The sequence below is a fragment of the Monodelphis domestica genome, chromosome 3 (genome assembly GCF_027887165.1).
Source record: "Monodelphis domestica isolate mMonDom1 chromosome 3, mMonDom1.pri, whole genome shotgun sequence".
NCBI lineage: Eukaryota > Metazoa > Chordata > Mammalia > Didelphimorphia > Didelphidae > Monodelphis > Monodelphis domestica.
In genome coordinates, this window is record NC_077229.1 from 214,434,060 (window position 1) to 214,455,401 (window position 21,342).

At 37.3% G+C, this 21,342-nt stretch overlaps 1 protein-coding gene and 1 long non-coding RNA gene across 5 annotated transcripts in view; one reads left to right on the forward strand and one right to left on the reverse strand.

Moving 5' to 3' along the window:
* RNF144B (ring finger protein 144B) overlaps positions 1-21,342 on the forward strand; it is a 236,712-nt gene that overhangs the window by 61,055 nt on the left and 154,315 nt on the right. The gene's annotated exons all lie outside the window — the stretch shown is intronic.
* On the reverse strand, positions 1,245-20,773 carry LOC130458369 (uncharacterized). The gene is made up of 5 exons (XR_008917625.1): positions 20,695-20,773; positions 14,649-14,733; positions 9,773-9,806; positions 7,483-7,616; positions 1,245-1,427 (listed from the first exon to the last, which is right to left on the reverse strand). It is a non-coding gene; the product is annotated as an uncharacterized LOC130458369 (long non-coding RNA).

Sequence of the window (21,342 nt, forward strand, 5' to 3'; positions counted from 1 at the left end):
TAGGCTATGCTTCACTCACTGAAAGGAGAGATCTTAAGTCCTATGTCAGTTGATAAAGTCCAGGGCCTAGAGTCAGGAAGCTCAGAATTCAAATCTAGCCTCAGATACATACTGGCTGTGTGACCTCAGGCAAGTCACTTAACCTGTTTGCCTCAGTTTTCTCATCCATAAAATGGAGATAATAATCTCCCTCTCAAGATTAGTGTAAGTATTAAATAAGATAATCATTGTGATGAGATAGCAATTATCAAATAACTTAGTACAGTGTCTGGTACATAGTAAGTGCTACATAAATGTTAGCTATTATTAAGATATTATTAATAACTAGCATTAATATAACAATCTAAGATTTACAAAGCCCTTTTACAAATATTATCACACGCTATCCCCCCAGGAGGTAATTGCAATTGTTGTTCACTCATGTTTCAGGCAAGTTCAACTCTTTGCGACTCCATTTGGGATTTTCTTGGTAAAGATACTGCAGTAGTGGTTTGCCATTTCCTTCTCCAAGTTGCTATCATTTCCCCCATTTTACAGGTGAGAAAACTGAGGCAAACAGAGTGACCTGCTTGGTATCCCAGGGCTAATAAGCGTCAACGGCAGGATCTGAAGTCAGTGAACCTGTCAATCACCTAGCAAAGGGTCAAGGCCCTGGGAAATTGCTGAGGAAATGTGGAATGTCAGTCAGTCAGTCAACAAACATTCATTAATCATTTACTATGTGCCAGGCATAGAGAGTCACCAGGGGAGGATGATTCTGGGAAACAGCTTTGGCAAGAAGAGAAGAGAGAGCTGGGCAAATCAGAAAGCTGCTCTGCCTGAGGTCCTTACAAAGATCCTGGATTTCCCACCCAGGAAGCGTGTTCGTGCCAGACAGAGACTAGGGCTCTGTGTTATATACAAAGGCAGAAGAGAAAATCGGTGGCATCTCTGAATTCCCCCCCCCCCCCCTCCCATGCCAGGCCACAGGAAATCCTGGAATCTTGGGCTAGTTGATTTAAAAACAAAACAAAACACGTAATCTTCTACCTTGGAATCTCTATGAAGTATGAGTTCTAAGGCAGAAGAGCAATAAGGACTAGGCAATTGGGATTAGGTGACTTGTCCAGGGTCACAATCCTGGATTTGAACCCAGGCCCTCCCTATGCCAGACTTGGTGTTCTATCTACAGAGACAGCTAGCTGCTCTCAGGCTAGCTGATTTTACTGGCACTTCTGCATGGAACATCCAAAGGGGTGAGAGAATTAGAGGGGGACTGGTTTATTCAGCTGTTTATATTTGTTAGTGAGTTGCACTTGTATTGCACAAGAGAGAGACCCACTGAGTCCAGGTGCTGCAATATCCATAGTTTTGTTTCTGGGCTTTTGTCCTTGTGTCCATGGGGGTCTGGGCGCCCGACGGCACGGCTCTGTCACTCCAGAAGTCACCTAGTGTGGAACAGAATGGAAGACATGAGTGACACTGAAACTGTGGGCAGATACGGGCTAGCATTGACTCATCTTTAGTATATTCACCAACTTTTCTCTGGACACAGCTCAGCAGCTATTCTTAGATAGAATGGACTATATTCTTATTATCACAGTTCCTCGCAGATAAAAAATGATCAATAAATGTTTGTTAGGTATGTGTCTGGTGGGTTTGAAATAAAGAGTTTGGTTTACTTAGATTACATTCAGTTCTGGGGCCCTTTAGATAATTCTCTCTTCAGCTTACTCAGGGTTTCACCTCAGAATGAATCAATTAATAAATTCTTTTTTTTTAATTGAAAATTTTTATTTAATTAATTAATTTAGAATATTTTTCCATGGTTACATGATTCATGATCTTTCCTCTCTCCCCTCCCCCCCTCCTGCCAATAGTCAACATGTAATTCCACTGTGCCATTGATCAAGGCCCATTTCCATATTATTGATAATTGCACTAGGGTGATCATTTATATACTACATCCCCAATCATATCCCCAGAATTGATAAATTCTCAAGTGCTACTATATTAGGTACCTTGGTAGGCATGGCTAACTATAGGGTCAAGACTAGAGAGAGAAAAAAGTAAATTCAGAACAGGGGTAAAGGTAGAAAAATTAGAAGTCTTGGTGGGTATGAAAAATGGGGTTAGCCAGACTGAGACAGGAGGTTCTGGATTCAAATGTGACCACAGATACTTCCTAGCTGTATGAACCTGGGCAAGTCACTTAATCCTCATTGCCCAGCCTTTACCAGTCTTCTGCCTTGGAACCAATACACAGTATTAATTCTAAGATGGAAGGTAAGGGTTAAAAAAAAAAGAGTTAAAGCAAGAGGCGAAGCATAAGGAGAGATGGAATGACAGAAGATTATACTCAGATAGTGAATGATTAGAGTTTTTATTAGAGGGAGTACATTTCTGGGTAATGGTAAGGTTGTGATCATTCTTATCTGTATTTGATATGGAATAAAATAATAGATAATGAGATTTAAGAAAACCAAGGAATTGAGAGTATAAGGAGTTTGGATTTTTTTTTCCAAAATATTGTGGATAGTTTTTGTCTCTTATATCATTAGTTTTCCTAAGTATCCCTTCTTCCCATAGAGCCATCCCATATAACAGTTATCAATACATTGAAAAAACATTTCCCAATAGATATGTGATCAGAGAATATGAACAAACAGTTCTAAGAAGAAGAATTGCAAAGTATTCACAACTATAGGAGAGAATACTACACATAATATATTAAATAGAAATATGAATCAAAGAACACTAAGGTTTTATCTTATATTCTGAAAATTGACAAAAATGCTAAATAAAAAAATAACAACAGTCAATGATGGAAGGGTTGTGGCATAATAGGTACACTAATACATTGTTAGTGGAGCTATGAAATGATACAACCATTTGGGGAACCAATTTGGAATTATACAAATAGATTGACTAAAATGCTCCTGCTCTTTGAACCAGAGACTCCATCAAGGAAGAAGCCATTTGATAATGATTTTGAATTTGAGGGTGAATTAATATGGATATTGAATACTTCTATAGTGCTGTGAACCTTATGGCACATGTACCAGAGTGTGCTCGAGGAGGCTGCTCCCTTCCCCTTCTCCATGTGCATCTGGGACATTTCTCACATGACCTGCTTCTCTGCCCAGCAGGCCAATGGTAGCGCTTCCTCTCGCCCCTGTCTGGGGTAAGGGAGAAGGGAGGTTCACATGTTGCGTGAGGGTTGCATCTTGGGCACTCAGTCTCTAAAAGGTTTGCCATCACTGCCCTAATATAAGCACAGGATTTGGTAAGGAAAGGAACTTGATGAGCCAGGTACTAAACTCTTTGAGAAAAAAGGCAACAGTGAACTTGCTAGGGGTGATACAGGAACTTGGAAGAAGTTACATAGCTCCACATATGTGCTTCTTGGAGCCGACCTAGGTCAAGGGCCATTACTCTGGAAAGATTGGTATTCCTGCTCTGGACTGATATAACTAGCACTTTGTTATAGAGTAAGGCATTTACTTTCCCCCAAACACACAGACTTCCTTAGCTGTGAAGGCAGTACAAAAAATTTACTTTGGTGTATGTTGGTGGTGAATCAATAGCCAACAAGAAGCAGGAGTAAAATGGATATGGTACATGACTGGGCTAGGTGAGATGAGATGGATCATGTTGTTTCTAGGCTTTGTAGTTCTTCTAAAATTGATGATCAAAAACTTTTATTATTTTGTTGGACAACTTGATTGCTTTTATAATTAGTTTATTCATTTTTCCAGGTTTCAACTTCAAGTTTTTATTATAATCTTTATTAATTTAAAAATCCAGATCTCATGTCATTCTCCCGCATTAGCAATATCATCTATTCTATTTTATTATTTAGAAAGGAAACATTATGGACTTACGCTAATAAACATTTTAAAGGGATAGTGTTCTTATGGTTACTTTAAAAATATTTAATGCAATAATGCTATATTTTAATTTTTTTCTACTCATTTTTCTTGAGTGGAAAGGGAGAATCATGTTGATTGTAGTATTTTGGACTTTGGATTAGGTAAACCTGGACTCAAATCCTGCCTCTGACATTTCTTAGGTGAGTGACCAGGGCTAAATCATTGAACTTTCCTGAGACTGTTTCCTAATCCTTAGTTACTAATGGTATGAGCCTGGGAAAATTTACTTTAATTTCTGTTTGCCTCAGTATTCTCAAGTGGAAATGAGCATAATAGCACCTACCATGCAGGATTATTGTGAAGATCAAATGGGATAATTCTGGGGAAAAAACCCCAAATAAACCCCTTAGCATGATGTTTGACATATAGCAGGTGCTATACAAATGCTTATTCCTTTCCTTTCCCCCTCTATCTGAACCTTCCTATACGTATCTCTTTATATAAGAGAAGTTGGATTTTTTTTCTTTTTTTTATGGGGTGTTTATAGTACCTTATTATAAAATTTGGTCAATATGTTGATATTATATAATACAATTTTAAATACATTTCTGAGTTTCTAAACCTTTTCTATGTTGTCTGCTGGCCTTCATGTACCATCTGGGGCTTCTGCAAAATTCCTGAAAAACTTGTGTTGAATTTCTTTTTTTTTTTTTTATATTTTAAGAGATTTATTAATGATGATTAGAAATAAAGGAATAAAACGGATACAAAATTTAAAAAACCCACCACATGCCCATGGCTAATTATCCTGTTAAAGCTCCCATGTTTACCACCACCATATTAGCCGAACAGGAAGCCAAAGAGTGAGAGCCAGAACATCCACTGAATTTATCCTCAATCTACAGAAAGTATGTAATGACTAGAAGTCAGTGCGCTCCTGGGAAATGTAGGGATTTTTTTAGGGTAACAGATTTTCAATTACACAAACCTTAATTCAAAATCCAAGGAGATCATTTATGGATCATGGCTATTCAAATGATGCTGAGTTTAAGGTTTCTGTGCCCCAATGATTTCTATGATCAGAAATTTCATTGTTATTTTGTGGCTTTTGCTTTTGGCTTTAGATTCATCTGGTTTGCTTTTCTTATGAGTAGGATATCCTTGGTAATTTGTTGTATTCAATTGACTGGTGAATATCTTTGAGAGAAAGATAGAGACAGATAAAAATAAACAAAAAGAAACAAAGAAAGGAATGAGTAAAGATGCTAGAGAGAGAGGGTGAGTGAGAGAGAGAGAGAGAGAGAGAGAGAGAGAGAGAGAGAGAGATCGATCACACCTATTTTGGTATCTGGAATACCCTAGGAAATATTGTGTTGAATTTCTTATGCCAATTTGAGAAGGGAAAATCAGCGTGTTGAAGGGACACCTGAATTCTAATATTGTACAAATATAATAATATATTATATATATACATACTGCATATATGGCATATGCTCTAGTTAAATGAATAAATGCTTATTCATTGGTAGTGAATCTTAATCAGTTGAGTACATAACAAAACAGCTTAAGATTTGCTCCCTGAATTCCACTGAGGTCACAAAAAGACAACTTTTAAGTTTGAGTCAAAATTCATTTTTTATAGATTTCTTCTTTGGTTTCCACTAAACTTGGAGTTTACTTTTATTTCAACAAATCTACAAATGATCATATGAGAAGAGTGGTTGATTTCAATGGGATTTTCACGTTTAAGAGGTAAGAGAAACAACAGAGTCAGAAAGGCAGAAAATTCCAGAGCTATGGGTTTTCTAAGGCAATATGAAGCCAATTCTGTGACTGTATCCTGTGGGAGTGAATTTATTTATGTGTGTGTATAAGGCATTTATTCATTTCTTCAGTGTGTCAAGGAGCTATGATTTCATTGCTGTGTTTCCCAGCCCCCTCTTTGCCTTAGCACATGATCTTTGGGAATTGCTATTTGTGGAAATTCATCATCCTGAGATTAGCAAGACAGGCCCTCTGATGACAGACTTACTATCCATTACCAGTTTCATATCGAGGTCTTTCCATGCTGGAGTTTAGAGTCAGTTAGTTGACTTAGCTTTTGGAGAACTCAAATTTTTTTTTCAACAATAAGGCATCAAAGTAGGACCTTTGTGGAGGAAGAGGCTTATTTAATATATTTTAAATATTTTATATATGTATATTTACATTTTATATATATTTACAAAATATAAAAATTTCTAGAACATGTGTATGTGTGGATGATGTTCATATATGCAGTAGTTATGTATTTATATACAGTATGTAGTTAAATGTTATAGTATGTATACTATGTATTAAAATCTATATAATACATATTATAGAAGGCAATTTATTTTGTGAGAAATGAGTCTGGGGACTAGAGGAGACATATCTAAGTAGTTTTCCTTCTAGGAGGAACTTGAGATTCCCCATTCTTCTGACATCACTGTTCTAGTGGGTGTCTTTCGTTTCATGTATTTAATTCTTAACTCCCAACTATTTTGTCTGTCTGTGTGTCTATCTCTATCTCTCTCTATCTGTCTGTCTGTCTCTATCAGTCTGTCTATAAAGTATAGCATATATGATATAATATAACACATTATATATGCCTATGTAATATAGTAAACACATTGCATATATAGTTCATGCTCTTGATAAATTTTATTATATATATATATAAATAAAAATATAAATACGTACATACTATATAATATGTGGCAGCTAGATAGAGAGCCTGATCTGGAGTAAGGAAGACTCATTTCCTTGGGTTCAAATCTGGCCTCAGACACTTTTATGCTGTGTGACCCTGAGCAAGTCACTTGATCCTGTTTGCCTCAGTTTCCTCAGCTATAAAATGAACTGAAGAACGACATGGCAAACTACTCCAATATTTTTGCCAAGAAAACCCTAAATGGAGACACAAAGAGGCAGATACGCCTGAAATGACTGAACAACAACAATATATGCAGTGTATATATTATACAATCTGTAGCCTAGAAATAATGTGAAAACATAAAAGCAATTGGGTTAGAAAATGGTTTTTATAACAAATAGACAAATAATTGTTATAGGAAGCTCAATTTCAGAATTGGTTAACTTGGGTGTATTTTTGAATAGTAAGTAGTATACGAACAGCATGTTCATATTCCCTTTTTTTTGTGAAAGAAAAAATATTCTTTTGTCAGAAAGAAAAGAATAATAAGATTTTTACACAGCTTTATTAATTAACTGAGTTAATTTCTTTAGTACAATTATCTTAAAGGTGAGTGAAGTACCAAGGGGTGATGAAAAAAAATTGGCCTAGGAATGAAGAAACTTGGTTCTAGCTGTGTTTTTGTTATTATAATTATAATAATAATAGGTAGCATTTATATAAATAACACTTTAAGGTTTGCAAAGTACACTCATATGTTGTGTCCTTTGATTCTCATAATAATTTTGTGAGGTAGATGTTATTATTATCATTCCCATTTTACAGGTGAGGAAACTGAGGCTGGAGAGAGTAAGTGACAAGATCACACACATAGGAAATGTCTGAGACAGAAATCAAACTCAATTCTGCACTCAGTTGACCATTTAGTAGTTGAGCGACTTCAGATAAATCACTTACCCACTTCAGGCCTCAGTTTCTTCATTGGTAAAATAATGGGGTTGGACTCAGTGGCCTCCAGGGTGCTTCCCAGCCCTAAGGTATTCTAATCCTCTGAGGAAATTCATCCTTGCAGCAGCTTTGACTACCTCAGGCTGAAAAACAAGAAGAAAAAAACCTCATACCACAGTCTTTTTGTGTTTTCTCACTGATAATTTTAACTGTTTACAACCTCTAAAAATCATTAGATTTTTAGTTTAGTTGATCAGTAAATTCTTCTGAGGGTGGGAAAGTAATTAATGGTCTTGTGTTTTGTGGGAAGTGATGCTTGGGAGTAGAAGAGACATACCTAAGCAGGAACTTGGGATTTCCCTTTCTCCTGATATCAGGAAACTAGTGGGTCTTTCTGCTTTCATGTAATTCTTCACTCCCAACTTCCATTTTTCACACACTTCTTTGTTTGGGGAATTCTTATTGCCCTCAGTTCCTCCTCCTCTGAGGTCAGCCCTACCTTTTCCCAGGGCCAGGTTGCCTTTTGTTATTCAGGCTGAGAACCAGATTTGTATAGTAGATAGAGGGCTAGACTGGAATCAGGAAGACCTGAAGGTCAACTTTTGCCTCTCACTACTGTTGTTGTTGTTGTTTAGTGCACTAATTTTATCTGACTCTTCCTGATCTCCTTTGGGGTTTTCTTGGCCAAGATAACTGGAGAAGAAAATGGCAAACCTCTCCATTCATTTTACAGGTGAGGAAACTGGGGTAACCAGGGTTAAATGGCAAGTGTCTAAGGACTAATTTGAACTCAGGTTTCCCTGACTCCATGCACTGTGCCATCTGCCTGCCCTGCTTCTAATACACCTTTCCCTCTCCAAGACTCTTTTATGGAGTTGTGGATACACAAATAGAGGGAGCTTTCTCACTGGTAGTTTCTCACATATTATAAAACCAAAAATGTTGAGTTGAAGGACTGTGCCACTGACATGTAAAAATAGACATATGTTTGCATCAGAAGCAGGCCTTATGCCTGTAATTATGTTGCTTGAAATTATGTTGACTTTATTTCACAAAGAAATCATGGATTAGGATATGGAAAAATTGATTGATCCACCATAGACAATGTTTTCTTTTTTAAATATAATTTTATTTTAAAATATCTTTCCATGATTAAATAATTCATATTCTTGCTCTCCCCTCTCCTGGAACTGACAAGCAATTCCAATGGGTTATCCATGTATTATCACTCAAAGTCTATTTCCATATTAGTCACTTTCATATACATGGTTTTCTAAGAAGGGGTTACTTTAAGGGAAGGAACCACCTAATAGAATTTGTCTGAACATTTGACCAGATTAATATTTGAAATACAGATTTCCTCATGGGTGTCTGATTCATATCGAAATAGTAAATATTCTCTTTCATTTGAATATTAAATATACACACCTGTATAAACTAATTAGCACATGAAATGAATGCTCACAGCAGCACGTTAATATATGTCCTCGTGTGTTCAACCTACTGACAATGGAAATTCTTTGGGGAGAAGTTGCTGTATGGTGGGAGTCATCTTAATGCACTACACATTTCGTGCTTTTGTTTTTGTTTCAGGAGCCTTAATAGCATAGTGGGAAAGAACCAATTTCAACTCATATTTGATCTCACTCAGAGGTGCTATTGTCATGGCTGAGAGACTAGGTTGTTATACAGCTGTTGGCAGGTGTCAGGTTTCTCACAGTTTTACAGCTGTATTTTCTGTTCCCCAGGACTCCCGCGAGGTTTATATATTCAGTCTGTTGGAGTCATGGGAAGCTCATAAACATAACTTTCAGGAATATGGTTTCTGATATCAGCTCAGGAACTAGTCTATTGTGTCCAGATGTGGTTGGCCATGTGTTTGCTAGGGAAGGTTTTCTGGTGAATAGAGATAATCCTTCTTCCTCCCCCTTTTACTGATTGAACCTGTTGAAGGGCAGAGATAAGATTTCTGACTCTGTACCTGACCTTGAGCAAGTCATTCTATTTATATTTCTTTGGTTTTTCTTCCCAGACAAATGGAGATGAAAGCCATGCTGATGGTGGCAAGGGGAGGACAGGAAATCACGATGCCAGTAGCATCATTAAACAGTCATATTTTTATATGAAAACTTCTATGCATTTTTCTATGTACAGATTTCATAAATTTTCTTGTCAAATATGTTATCCAAATCCCAGTTATGTCAGTAAAAAATCAGCTCATGGGATGCTTGGAGATTTTCGAGTGAGGAAATCAATTTAAATTACACACCATCTCTGTCTCTCACCTGGAATTCCTTACCTTTTTCTCTGCTTCAATCCAAAGTAGTCATTGCCTTAAAAAAGGAAAAATAAAGGCTTAACAGTTACCTCTTCCAGAAAGCCATACGATAGCAACTCTGTCATTTCTGCTAATTTTTCTTGTTCTAGATCCCCTTAACTTTAGTATATGTGCTGCCGAAGGGAACCCTCTAGATCACTTTAACATGTATGAGCTGAGAAATAATTCAGTTTATGGTAGTGATGGGTCCTTCCTCTGTACGTTCTTGATTATGTATATTTTTATGTATTTAGAAGTATTTATAAATGGGAAAATACATTTAGAGAAAAGCCTGTAAATTAATTCTTCTCTAAAGAATGCTTATGATGCACCCTCTAGTTACCCTCTAGTTTTATCAGCTTTAGAAATTCAGATTTCATATAGTCTGTTTTCATGAAGTGACATATACCTGAATATTAGTTTGTAGTTGTTGATTCATTATGTTGTAATGGCTCTTGCTTTCTTTTCAGTGTCCCTTTTGTCTTTCAGATAAGACTGTAAGGAGTTGTCTGCCTCCTAGTTCTTTTAGCTGTGCCCATAATGCCATATATTGGAGGCCCTGAGTTAATTCTTGATCTCTGGCCACAAATTTGGATAGAGCATGGGACTGGGAGTCAGAAAACCATGAGTTCAAATGTCGCCTTAGACACTTACTGGTTGAATATCCCTAAATAAGTTATTTAACCTTTGTTAGCTTCAATTTCCTCAACTACAGAATGGAGATAATAATAGCACATACCTCCTAGAGTTGTTGTGAGGATCCAATGAAGTAACAATTGTAAATCATTCAGCACAATGATGAGCACAGAGCAAGTGCTATATAAGCTATTATAATGATTATTTTACTTTAAAAATGATTTTATTTCATTTTTTCTAGCTACCTATAAAACAATTTTAACTTTTATTTTTTACAATTATGAATTCTAAATTTTCTTCCACCTTCCTTTTCCTCCCCCCTTTTTAGAAGGCAAGCAATTTGACAAAGGTTATACATGTATAGTCATGCAAAACAGATTTTCAAATTAGTAATCTTGTAAGAGAAAACACAGACCCTCCCCACCCCCCAAACAAGAAAAATAAAGTAAAAAAAATGGTATGCTTCAATTTGCATTCAGATTCCTTCAGTTCTTTCTCTGGAAGTGGCTAGCATTTTTCATCAGAGGTCAACTTACTTTTTTTTTTAAGATCAGAAATAAAAGTTGATTTGAAAGTAGCAGTTTAAGTACTTGTATAAAACCTGATAATTTAGCAAGGATTAGGGTGAGTTATCTTGAATAAGGAATGCTGGTCTGTTATAATAGCATTAGAAATTATGAATACTGTTTTAAAAGACAATATTTGAAGTAGAGTCTGCTATTTAATCTAGGATACATGTGTCTTTCATGTGTCTTTTAGAATACATGGTATTTCACTGAAAACTCCCCCACAAAAACAGAGTCCATTCTCCAAGAGTTCTCTCCTCCTTTCCTCCTCATCTCTTATCACTCAGATGCTTTCTACTACTCTCACCTTCACCCTGTCTCATGTGATGAGGTGATCCTTTTCCTTGCCAGCCTAAACCTTGTCTACATACACCAGTGATCCAATTCCATCTCATCTAATCCAACAAATTGCTCCCTTTCTTATCTGCATTCATTTATTCTTCAATCTCTCCCTATCTACTGATTGCTTCCCTACTGTCTACAAACAAACCCATTCCTTCTCCTTCTTCAAAAAACACTCACTAGATCTATCCATCCCTACTAGCTAGCCTTTCATATTCTCTTGTTTATAGCTAAATTCCTTGAGAAGATTTCCTACATTCCTCTTATTCATTTATGCAATTCTCTTTTCAACTCTCTGCAGACTGACTTTTGACCTTATCATTCAACTGAAACTCAGTGGATAGAGAGACAAGTCTAGAGATAATAGGTTCTGGGTTCAAATATGATCTCAGATACTTAATTGTGTGATCCTGGGCAAGTCACTTAATTCCAATTGCTTCGCCTTTAATACTCTTCTGCTTTAGAACCAATACTTAGTATTGATTCTAAGACAGAAGGTAAAGTTTGAAAAATAAATAAAATTACTAATGAGATCCCAATTGTAAAATCTTTTGGCCTTCTTAATCCTTATCTTTCTTGACCTCTCTGCAGCTTTTGATGTTGTTTGTCCCCTTCTCTTTTATACTCTGGTGTATCTAGCTTTTCCTCCATTCAAATTCCAAGAGCTGAGAGTATGCTTCTGATTGACTTTCTTGCCATTTGGATGTTTGATTGGAGGTCCTCAGAGAGGTCAGGCAGCCTTCGTAGAACAGGGGTCACCAAATTAGAGCCTACGCCTCTTGTTTTTGAACACCTGAGAGCTAAGAATAATTTTTGTATTTTTAAATACAAGAAAATTTGATTTTAAAATATTTTTTAAAATTCTTAGTTCAAAAGTTGTACAAAAACAAGTGGCAGACAGGATTAGCCCATGGTTGCTTGCTGACCTCTGTCATAGAGTATAAAAATTTCATATCAAAATGGCTACTAAGTACTTTGAGAAGTATTCATATGGACTGTTGTTTTTCTTTTTTGTACATGAATGGTAGTTTTATTGGTCTAAAATCATTCCCCTTTAGGGTTTATTGGCTTCCCTGCCAGGCTGAACTATGCTGATCACAGAATAATTAAATGCTAATGATGCCCAGAGTTGGAGGTAGAAGACTCTGTGGGAGGACCAGTAAATCTTCTTAGAACATCCTCCCTGTGTGGTAATCATAAGGCTTGGGGGAAAATCCAACAAAAATATGAGAGATAAAACAAAGATCATTCAATCAACAAGTATTGATTGAGGACCAACTCTATGCTCTCTTATATTAGAGATGTGTGTCAAATCGTCCACCAAGGCTCCTGTGGAGTCTTTGAAATATTTCAATCTGTCCCGTCTATTTCAGTGCCAGACTCTCATCATCTCAGGCTGGTGATACTGTGAAATCTCCCATAATCTCTGCCTTTAGTCTTTTCTTCCTCTGATGTATCCAACACCAGATCTCCTGGTACAGCATTATATGATTAATATCTTTACTGAATACACATGGTTTATAGTAGAAATTCAAAACTTCTTAGTCTGTTTTTAAGGTCTTTTATATTATGTCCTCATCCTCCTGATTTAAACCTATTAAACACTACTTCCTCCAATTCTGCCTGTTTGGTCCCACAGATCTACAATTCTGATTATTTTATTCATGTCCTTTTTATCTGAAATTCTGTTGCCTTCTCCAGCTCACCAACTCCTACCTATTCTATGACTGAGCTTTAAAGTTCCACCTCTCCATGAAACATACTAATCTAGTTCACATTGGTCTCTCTCTCCCTTCTCTAAACATTTTTTTAATGTCCCTAATTTCACAATTTATGCTATTGTTTAACTGTTTCATATGTATTTCTTACTACTTTTGTTGTTCAGTCCTGTCTGACTCTTCATGGACCCTTTTGGGGTTTTCTTAGCAAAGATACTGAAGTGGTTTGCTATTTCCTTCTTCAGCTCATTTTATCGTTGAGGAAACTGAGGCAAATAGAGTTAAGTGACTTGCCCAAGGTCACACAGATAATGTCTGAGGCTAGATTTGAACTCATAAAGATGAGACTTCCTGACTTTAGATCCCCTTACTCTATCCGCTGTGCCACCTAGCTGCCTGCCAGTGGACATCTTCAAAGGAGGTATTGACTTGTACAGGATGTTAGGTTGGGCCTAGATGGCCTCTGGGTTACTTTCCATTGCTGAAATATTATGATTTTATAAAAATTCCTCTTTTAAACACGAGTCTTCCTGTTTTTTTGGCAGGGAGGAAAGAGGGCAGTAAATGCTCTTTTCATAAAAGTCATGCCATTGAATTTCAAATATATATCTGATTTTAAACCCTTATCTTCCATCTTAGAATCAGTATTAAGTATTGATTCCAAGGCAGAAGAGTGGTAAGGGCTAGGCAATGGTGGTCAAGTGACTTGCTCAGGGTCACATAGCTATGAAATGTCTGAGGCTAAATTTGAACCCAGGACCTCCCAATTCCAGGCCTTATTCTCTATCCATGGAGCCACCTAGCTGCCCCTAAATATATTCTTTCAGATCAACATTTATATAGTAAATAGAGACCTCCTAATCGGAGCTTAGAGTATAGTAAAATACTTGAAATAAGTTTTTTTCTAGTTGCAAACTGAGAATGCTATTTGATCCCTTCCTATGCCAAAGTCCTAAGAGACATAGTTGAGTGCTTTGAAAGTCTTTGGTAAAAGGTGCTGCTTAACTCATTATAATAGCTACCATTAGCTAATTAATTAAATCATTAAAGTCTAATATTACCTTAGTGGCAGCCCATGCCATTTGGCTGACAATCAGGGAACACTTCATTCTCCAAGTCAGAATTTGGTGAACCCAAGAATAATGAAAAGCCCTCTGGGGATGAATGGAGAGGGTGACCTACTACATGGTTTGTTTTATATTTTAATGTTTGATTGTATCTTTACTGACTTTATTAAATGTTTGCCAATTATATTTTAATCTGCTTGGTGTGTCCTGGGGAGCGTTGAAACCCAGCTGCATTGACACTTCTTTACGCAGTTCTCTGACCATATGTTGCAGAGGAGGCTGGCTACTACATGATATCCAGAGTGACAAGGGTTACAGGTGGTAGAAACACTATCAACTGGGAAATGATGAGCAGAAGAGGTGGGCGAGGTGTGTATGAAAGTGAGAGAAGTGACAGCCAGTCTAGCTTCTGGCACTCACACAATGCTAAGAGATCTAGCTAGGGGAAGGTCATCAGTGAATTGATCTTCCATGGAGGAATTAAGGAAGAACAAGAATCAGCCAGGCTAAAAAGCTTGGGAGGACTTACATTGATCAGATCACAGGTCCACTGGGGTATTGAAGTCCTGACTGTGTGTCCATCTTCCCAGGACAGAGATTGAGATCCAGAGAAACTGGAATAGAAGATAAGAATGAGTCATTCAAGTCAGTCTCCATAGCACACATTTTCTATTATTTCTGGTAAATTTATGTGTGCATTTTCAGTATGAATGATTGTTTTGGGTCTTTTTTTTTTTTAATTTTACCTGGGCCTTACACATTAAGAAAAGGATTGATTAGGTTGCACTGCATGAATTATTTTAAGTCTATGCATACCTCTTAGTTATACAGACCTAAAATAGGAATTAGCTCAATACTTTTTGAGAGAATCTTATATTATCAACTGATATTAAAAGAGGGTTGTGCTTTAGTTTTAAAGAGCTATTTATTCCTGCTACAGGCTGTTGTTGCTATGTCTCAGTGGGCAGAAGCCTGGAGACATGTTGTTATCCATGTATATCTTTGTGGAATGCTCCTGGTTCTACTGTTTATATTTAGCAAAAACATTTTAAAAAATTATTTGCCTCATTAATTCAATTATTTTAGATCATGAATGTTCATTTGAGGCTAGTGTATACTTTGCTTAAGTCAATTACTTAATAGAATAGTTTATAAAAAGGTATATATATATAAACTAAATATTTGTAACTCCAACCACACATTCTTTATAATTTCAGAATTGCTTTATCATCATTTCTGACTGATGTGCCATCAAGATTCATCCCAACACTTTAGGTTCCCATATATTTTCTTTGTCAAGGAGCTGCTTAATTAATAAGCTGCAAACCAATACGTAAGTGCAGGAAGAGACTTATTTTAAAGTTAAATTTCATGATTTTCAACTAGTGAACATTTTTTTTTACATTTTCCCACCTCCCCTTTCCACCCCTGGAAAAAAAGAAGAAAAGACCCTCTGTAAAAAACATGGATAGTTAAGCAAAACAAATGGCCATGCTTTAAAATGTGTCTCAGTTCTGATGGATATATTAAGTCCATCACCTTTCTGTTAGGAAGTATTTGGGTTCCTCACAATCAGTTCTCTAGAATTGTGGTTGGTCAATTTGTTGCTCTTTAAATGATTTTTTTTTGGTCAAATGACAGTTTGTAGTTTGGTGAATCAAGGAAATGCCATAGACATAGTATGCTTGGATTTTGGCAAGGCCTTTAATAGAGTTGTTCAGATTATCCTTTGGACATGATGGAGAGATGTGGTCTCTCTGATTGTATAGTTAGATGGCTTTGGGACTGGTTCAATTACTATCCTGGAGGGAAGTCCCTACTGGCCCCAGCAGTCCAAACTTTGTTCTGTGCTATTCATCATTTTAATCACTAACTTGGATGGAGTCATAGAAAACATACTTGTCATTTTCAGAATTCAGGAAGCTGGGGATGGATAGATTAATATGTTGGGTAGCAGCATATGGGATGGAAAAGATTTTGAAAGGTCATAAGGACAGACTAAATCTAAGATGAATTTTAACAGTGCTAAATATAAAGTTACAGAATGAAAGAATGAAAAAACTACAAACTTTTTCTAGTTTGACCTATACCTAACCAGAAATCCCCTCTCTAATGTCCATATCAAATGATCATGTAGTAGAATGAGGGAATTTCCACTACCTACAGAGGCAACCAAAGACCTAAACATAAGTTGAAAAAAATCAATTGTGCTAGTACAGAGTTGGGGAGGTATCATCAGATGAGTGTTTGGGGATTTTAGTGGAATACAAGCTTAAAATAAATCAGCAGTATGACTGACATAAGAATAAGAACAAAAAAAATGCTGGTATAAGTTTTGTTGTTGTTCAGTCATTTTTCAGTCATGCCCAACTGTCTGTGACTCTATTGGGGGTTTTCTTGGCAAAGATACTGGAATGGTTTGCCATTTTCCTCTACAACTCATTTTACAGATGAAGAAACCGAGGCAAACAGGGTTAAATGACTTGTCAAGGGTCACACAGTGATGTCTGAGGCCAGATTTGAACTCATGAAAATAAGTCTTCCTGATTCCAGGCTGGGGCTCTATCCACTGTGCCACCTAGCTGCCCCCAATGTGAGCTTTAGATAGTGTCAGTTAGGGGAACAGAGACCAAGTGTCTGGACCAGTAATTTTCTTTCTATGAGCCTCAGTTTCCTCATTTGTATACTAAAAAGGATGGAAGTCTCAGTGGCTCCAAAGGCCCCCTTTAGTTCCAAATCTGTGATCCAATGATATTGCTATAGTCACTCTGTATTTTGTCCTGGTTAGGTCTCATTTCAAGGGGTTGTAGTTAGTTCTGTATGTCCTGTTTTAAGAAGGACATTGACAAACTGCAATAAATCCAGATTAGGGTGACACAGATACTGAGAGGACTAGAAACCAAGCCAGGATTTGGTGGAAGGAACTAGGGAATCTTAGAGAAGAGAAGACATACAAAGAGAAAGAGATGAAGGTAGTCTGAAAGTGTTTAATGCGCTGTCGTGTAGAAGAAGGATTAGACTTGATCTGCTTAAATCCAGACAGTAGAACCAGGAGCCATGGGTAGAAGCTACAAAGGGACAGGACAGATTTTGACTCAATGGGATGAGGAATTTCCTAAGAATTAGAAGTGGCCAAAAGTAGAGTGACCTGCCTCAGGAAAAGCTGGATGGTCACTTGTACAGAACTCTATAATCCTGTCAATCCTTCTATAAAGTTAATATTGACCTTTTAATTTTTCTGTGTCTTAACTATGTATGGAACAGCCATGACCCAATTTTTTATGAAATAAATTTTTGGAAACTGTTGTCATAAAACAGATGGTTGTTAAGTGGGTAGTGTTTCCCCAGAATAGAAATAGGAATAATTTTATAATTGGGTGTTACGTTCTTAAATAAGAACTTGGCTTCACATAAGTCATAGATATGACCTCCAGTGTTGTGATAAGAACAAACATACATAAACCTCCATTACAATTAAAACACTAAAATTATACTGCAAGTCTCATAAAATGGACATACCTGTTGATTACGTAAAGAATTTCCAATGAATAGAAATGGCTTTTATAGAACTTAAATATATATATATATATATATATATATATGTCTTAGATTTGACCTAAACTATTATGCTATTAAATTAATCATTAAGGAAGCATAAGTAATATTTTCATAAGTCTTCTTAGAACTTAGAAGGGCATTTTGATGACCCGTATCTCTTTCAATAGCTGTTTAAGAAACTTTGAGCTGAGGACTTATTTACCTCTCCATAAATTTTCTTCTAGCAAGTAGAAGCTTGAAAAACTCTTCCAATGACTTTAGCTTTTCTTCAGAAGGACCACTGAAAGTGTTCCATGCATGGTCATTGATGGAAGGGTGATTACTATTCAATTTCTTTCTTTTGCTGTTGCCCTTGACACAATGATGTCCCATTTAAGAGAGCAAATAGGTGAGAATAAACTTCCCTCAGGCTTGTTCTATAAGAGATAGCAGGTACCAACGTCATGTCAGCTATTGTGTTAGATGTTGGGACTACTAAGACAGAAACAGAAATGGGCATTCCCTCAAGGAGTTTACAAAGGATAATGTTTCACTTGAGTACACTGTTGGAGACTGGGGATGTGTTTGAACCTACAAACATGAGTATGGTTTATTCTAAGGCAAATCATGATCTTATCAGTAAATGATACTGTCTGGAGAAGAACAAAAATCCATGTTCAGTCATGAGGGAAGCATAGAGAAATGCAACATATTTACAAGAAGGAATCTGTCTGGAAGTATATGAGCAAGCTCTGCACCCTCTATGACTATGGGGTGTTTTAGGGATCATGGGACAGCTTAAGAAAATGGCAGATTCCAGACAGTAGACAGTGGAATGAATGATCTTTCCCAAAGACTCCTGAAAGTTCTTTTGAAATGAATCTTCTTCTGGGCTTTGGACTCTTATGGCTCTTGGATTTCCTTTCTGGCTATACTCCCTAACATCACCCATATTTTGGCATTTTGATATCCTTGGTAACCACCAGATATGTTAGTAGCCATTTGGGGCAAAGACAAGGATTTTTTTTTTTTTGTAGGAGTAGTATAGGGGACAGTCTAATGGTGGGCAAATTTGGTCTGGGAAAATAGGTGATGCATTCCCCAAGATCTTCCCCCATACTCTCCAGGAGAAGGGTGTCTAGTGATGAGATTCTAGTGATGGAGTTGGATGAGGGAGAAAGGTCATGAAGGCTGACAAAAGAGGGAGAAAGAGAGGGAGACACACACACAGACACACAGAAAAAGAGAGAGAGAGAGAGAGAGAGAGAGAGAGAGAGAGAGAGAGAGAGAGAGAGAGAGAGAGAGAGAGAGAGAGAGAGAGAGAGGAGAAAGAAGAGAGCTATCTTTGGACCACCATAGGGAGGAAAGTCCAATTCTCCCCTCCCCCTATTCAGTGAGGAAACATGCTCTGAGAATATGTTGTCTATCCTAATTACAGCTCTGGTTATAACCCAGCTTTGAACTAGATCATGACCTCATGTGCCCAGCAGTCTTATGCCAGATACCTCTGGCTTCAGTTGACAGCAATATCACAGTGTAGCCTCCCTTGCTGTTTGACCCCAGGCAAACTGTGAAGTTGAGACAGTTTTCCTAAAGAGCCCTGTACCTCTTCTTTGTGTACCCCTTTTCACCTTTTAGGTTTTTTCCTTTGCCCAGATTCTCAGTGCTCTCTTAGTGTTTTATCTTTCAGGTGGATGATAGAGCTGATGAATCACAGACATCTTAGTGTGAATTAGTTTATTGTGCTTCTCCATTCAGGAATAGTTTCATGTCAAAAGAAGACCAAAGGAAGAGAAACCTAGAGAAATGAAGTCATAATGCTGGAACCTCAAACCCTATGACATGTGGGTGGAGATATTTTCAGGCAGAAGGGCCTTCTCCAGCCCTCATTACACCACAGAAGCAAGCATAGACTCTGCTCGTACCTAAGGCTGACACTACATAAATCTGATATTTTTATTTCTAGGGTCGAACAGTCCCAAGCTGTCAAATTCCTAGTACTCTGGAAGGTTTCCACAAGAGACAGGAGATGTGCATTTTAAGTAGATCAGACCTTGGGATGGAGAAGATAAGCAAATGGAATCAAATCCTTCCCTGAACACTACTTATAGCATCAGCTGGCATTGAGCACTCCCACAGATAGGTTTTGTTTGACTGTAGATTGGAAATGAACTCCCCAAGCTCACATTGAGCGCTTGTATAACATTTGACCATGTCTATATCCATGTCAATGTGGAACTGAATCATAAATCTGGAGTTAGAAGGAGACCCAGAAGCCATCTGGCTCAACCCCCCCCCCCCCTCCCCATTTTACAGATAAAGAAACTGATACTCAGGGTGGTTCAGTAACTTTCTGAAAGTCCCAAAGTAAGTGTCAGTGGCAAAATTTGTACCTTAGTATTTTGATTCTGGAGGCAATGCTATTTTCACAGTGAACCACTACACCTCCCTCTCTTCTATAAGATATTGTCAGGCAAATATAATCTGGTAGCTTCTTGGCATTACTCTGTGTGTGTGTGTGTGTGTGTGTGTGTGTGTGTGTGTGTGTGTGTGTAATCTGCCAATTCCTTCTCAAGCTTATTTTATAAATAAAAAAAACCGAGGCAAATAGAGTTAAACTGACTTTCCCAGAGTCACACAGGTAGTAGGTATGATCAAACTAAATGTAGGCATCTCCTGAAAGAGGCTAATGGAACCCTTTAATGTTTCTGAGTTTTAGCTGAGGAGAATTGAACAATTATGCCTAGGTACCCTTGCCTTTTGTTAGATTTAAATTTAGGGTTAAAGATTGAATATAGTAATTATAGATTGCCAAGGATTTTACTTATAAAATCCTAAAATGAAATGCTCAAGTCAGAATGGAGTTTTATGGTGATTTAATTACAACAGGGGGAAGAAATTAAAAGAGGGAGAGGGAGAGAGGAGAGAAGGAAAGGGAGTTAGCTCAACTGCTCTGGCTCAGGCTGAGCCAGAGGCAGGAGCTAAAGGGTTTGGCCTGGGAGCCAAAGGGAAAAGGGAAGTCAGTCCTTATCACTCACCCATGTGACCAATTGAAGGAAAGCTGTCTGAGGGGCTCCTTCAAGCTCGAGCTCCAGGATCTAACTGGTGTCTAGCCTTCTCCACAGGAAGTGACGAGAATTCCAGAGGCTGTTCTCTATCTCACTTCCTGCATCTCACATGTGCCAATGGTAGCTTAGGACAGCCCAAGGGGGCAATTAGATGTTTCTGATTTGTCATTAGCTAGCACATGCCTGTGTAGTGTGGGTGTGCACATTCTTGGGTGCTAGACCAAGCAAGATGGAGGAAATCTAAAATTCACACTTTCAGGTCTATGTAGTGTGTGTGTGTGTGTGTGTGTGTGTGTGTGTGTGTGTGTATCCATGGAGGACATATATTTTTGTATAGTGCAAGAAGATTGATCTGTTCTTCAACTACTTTTTAGAAATTCTCAAGTGATTTTTTTCTCATTCTTTTATTATTACTTGTAATAATAATAATAAAAGTAATAATTGATATTATGTAAAACACTTTAGAATTTAAAGTATTTTTATGTAGATTATCTCATTTATGGCTTAATAATCCTATGAGGCAGAGACTACTGGTATCTTGTACCCATTTTAAAGATTAAGACTTAGAGAAGTAGAGGCTTAATTATCATTATAGCACAATTGTGTCTGATGTAGTAT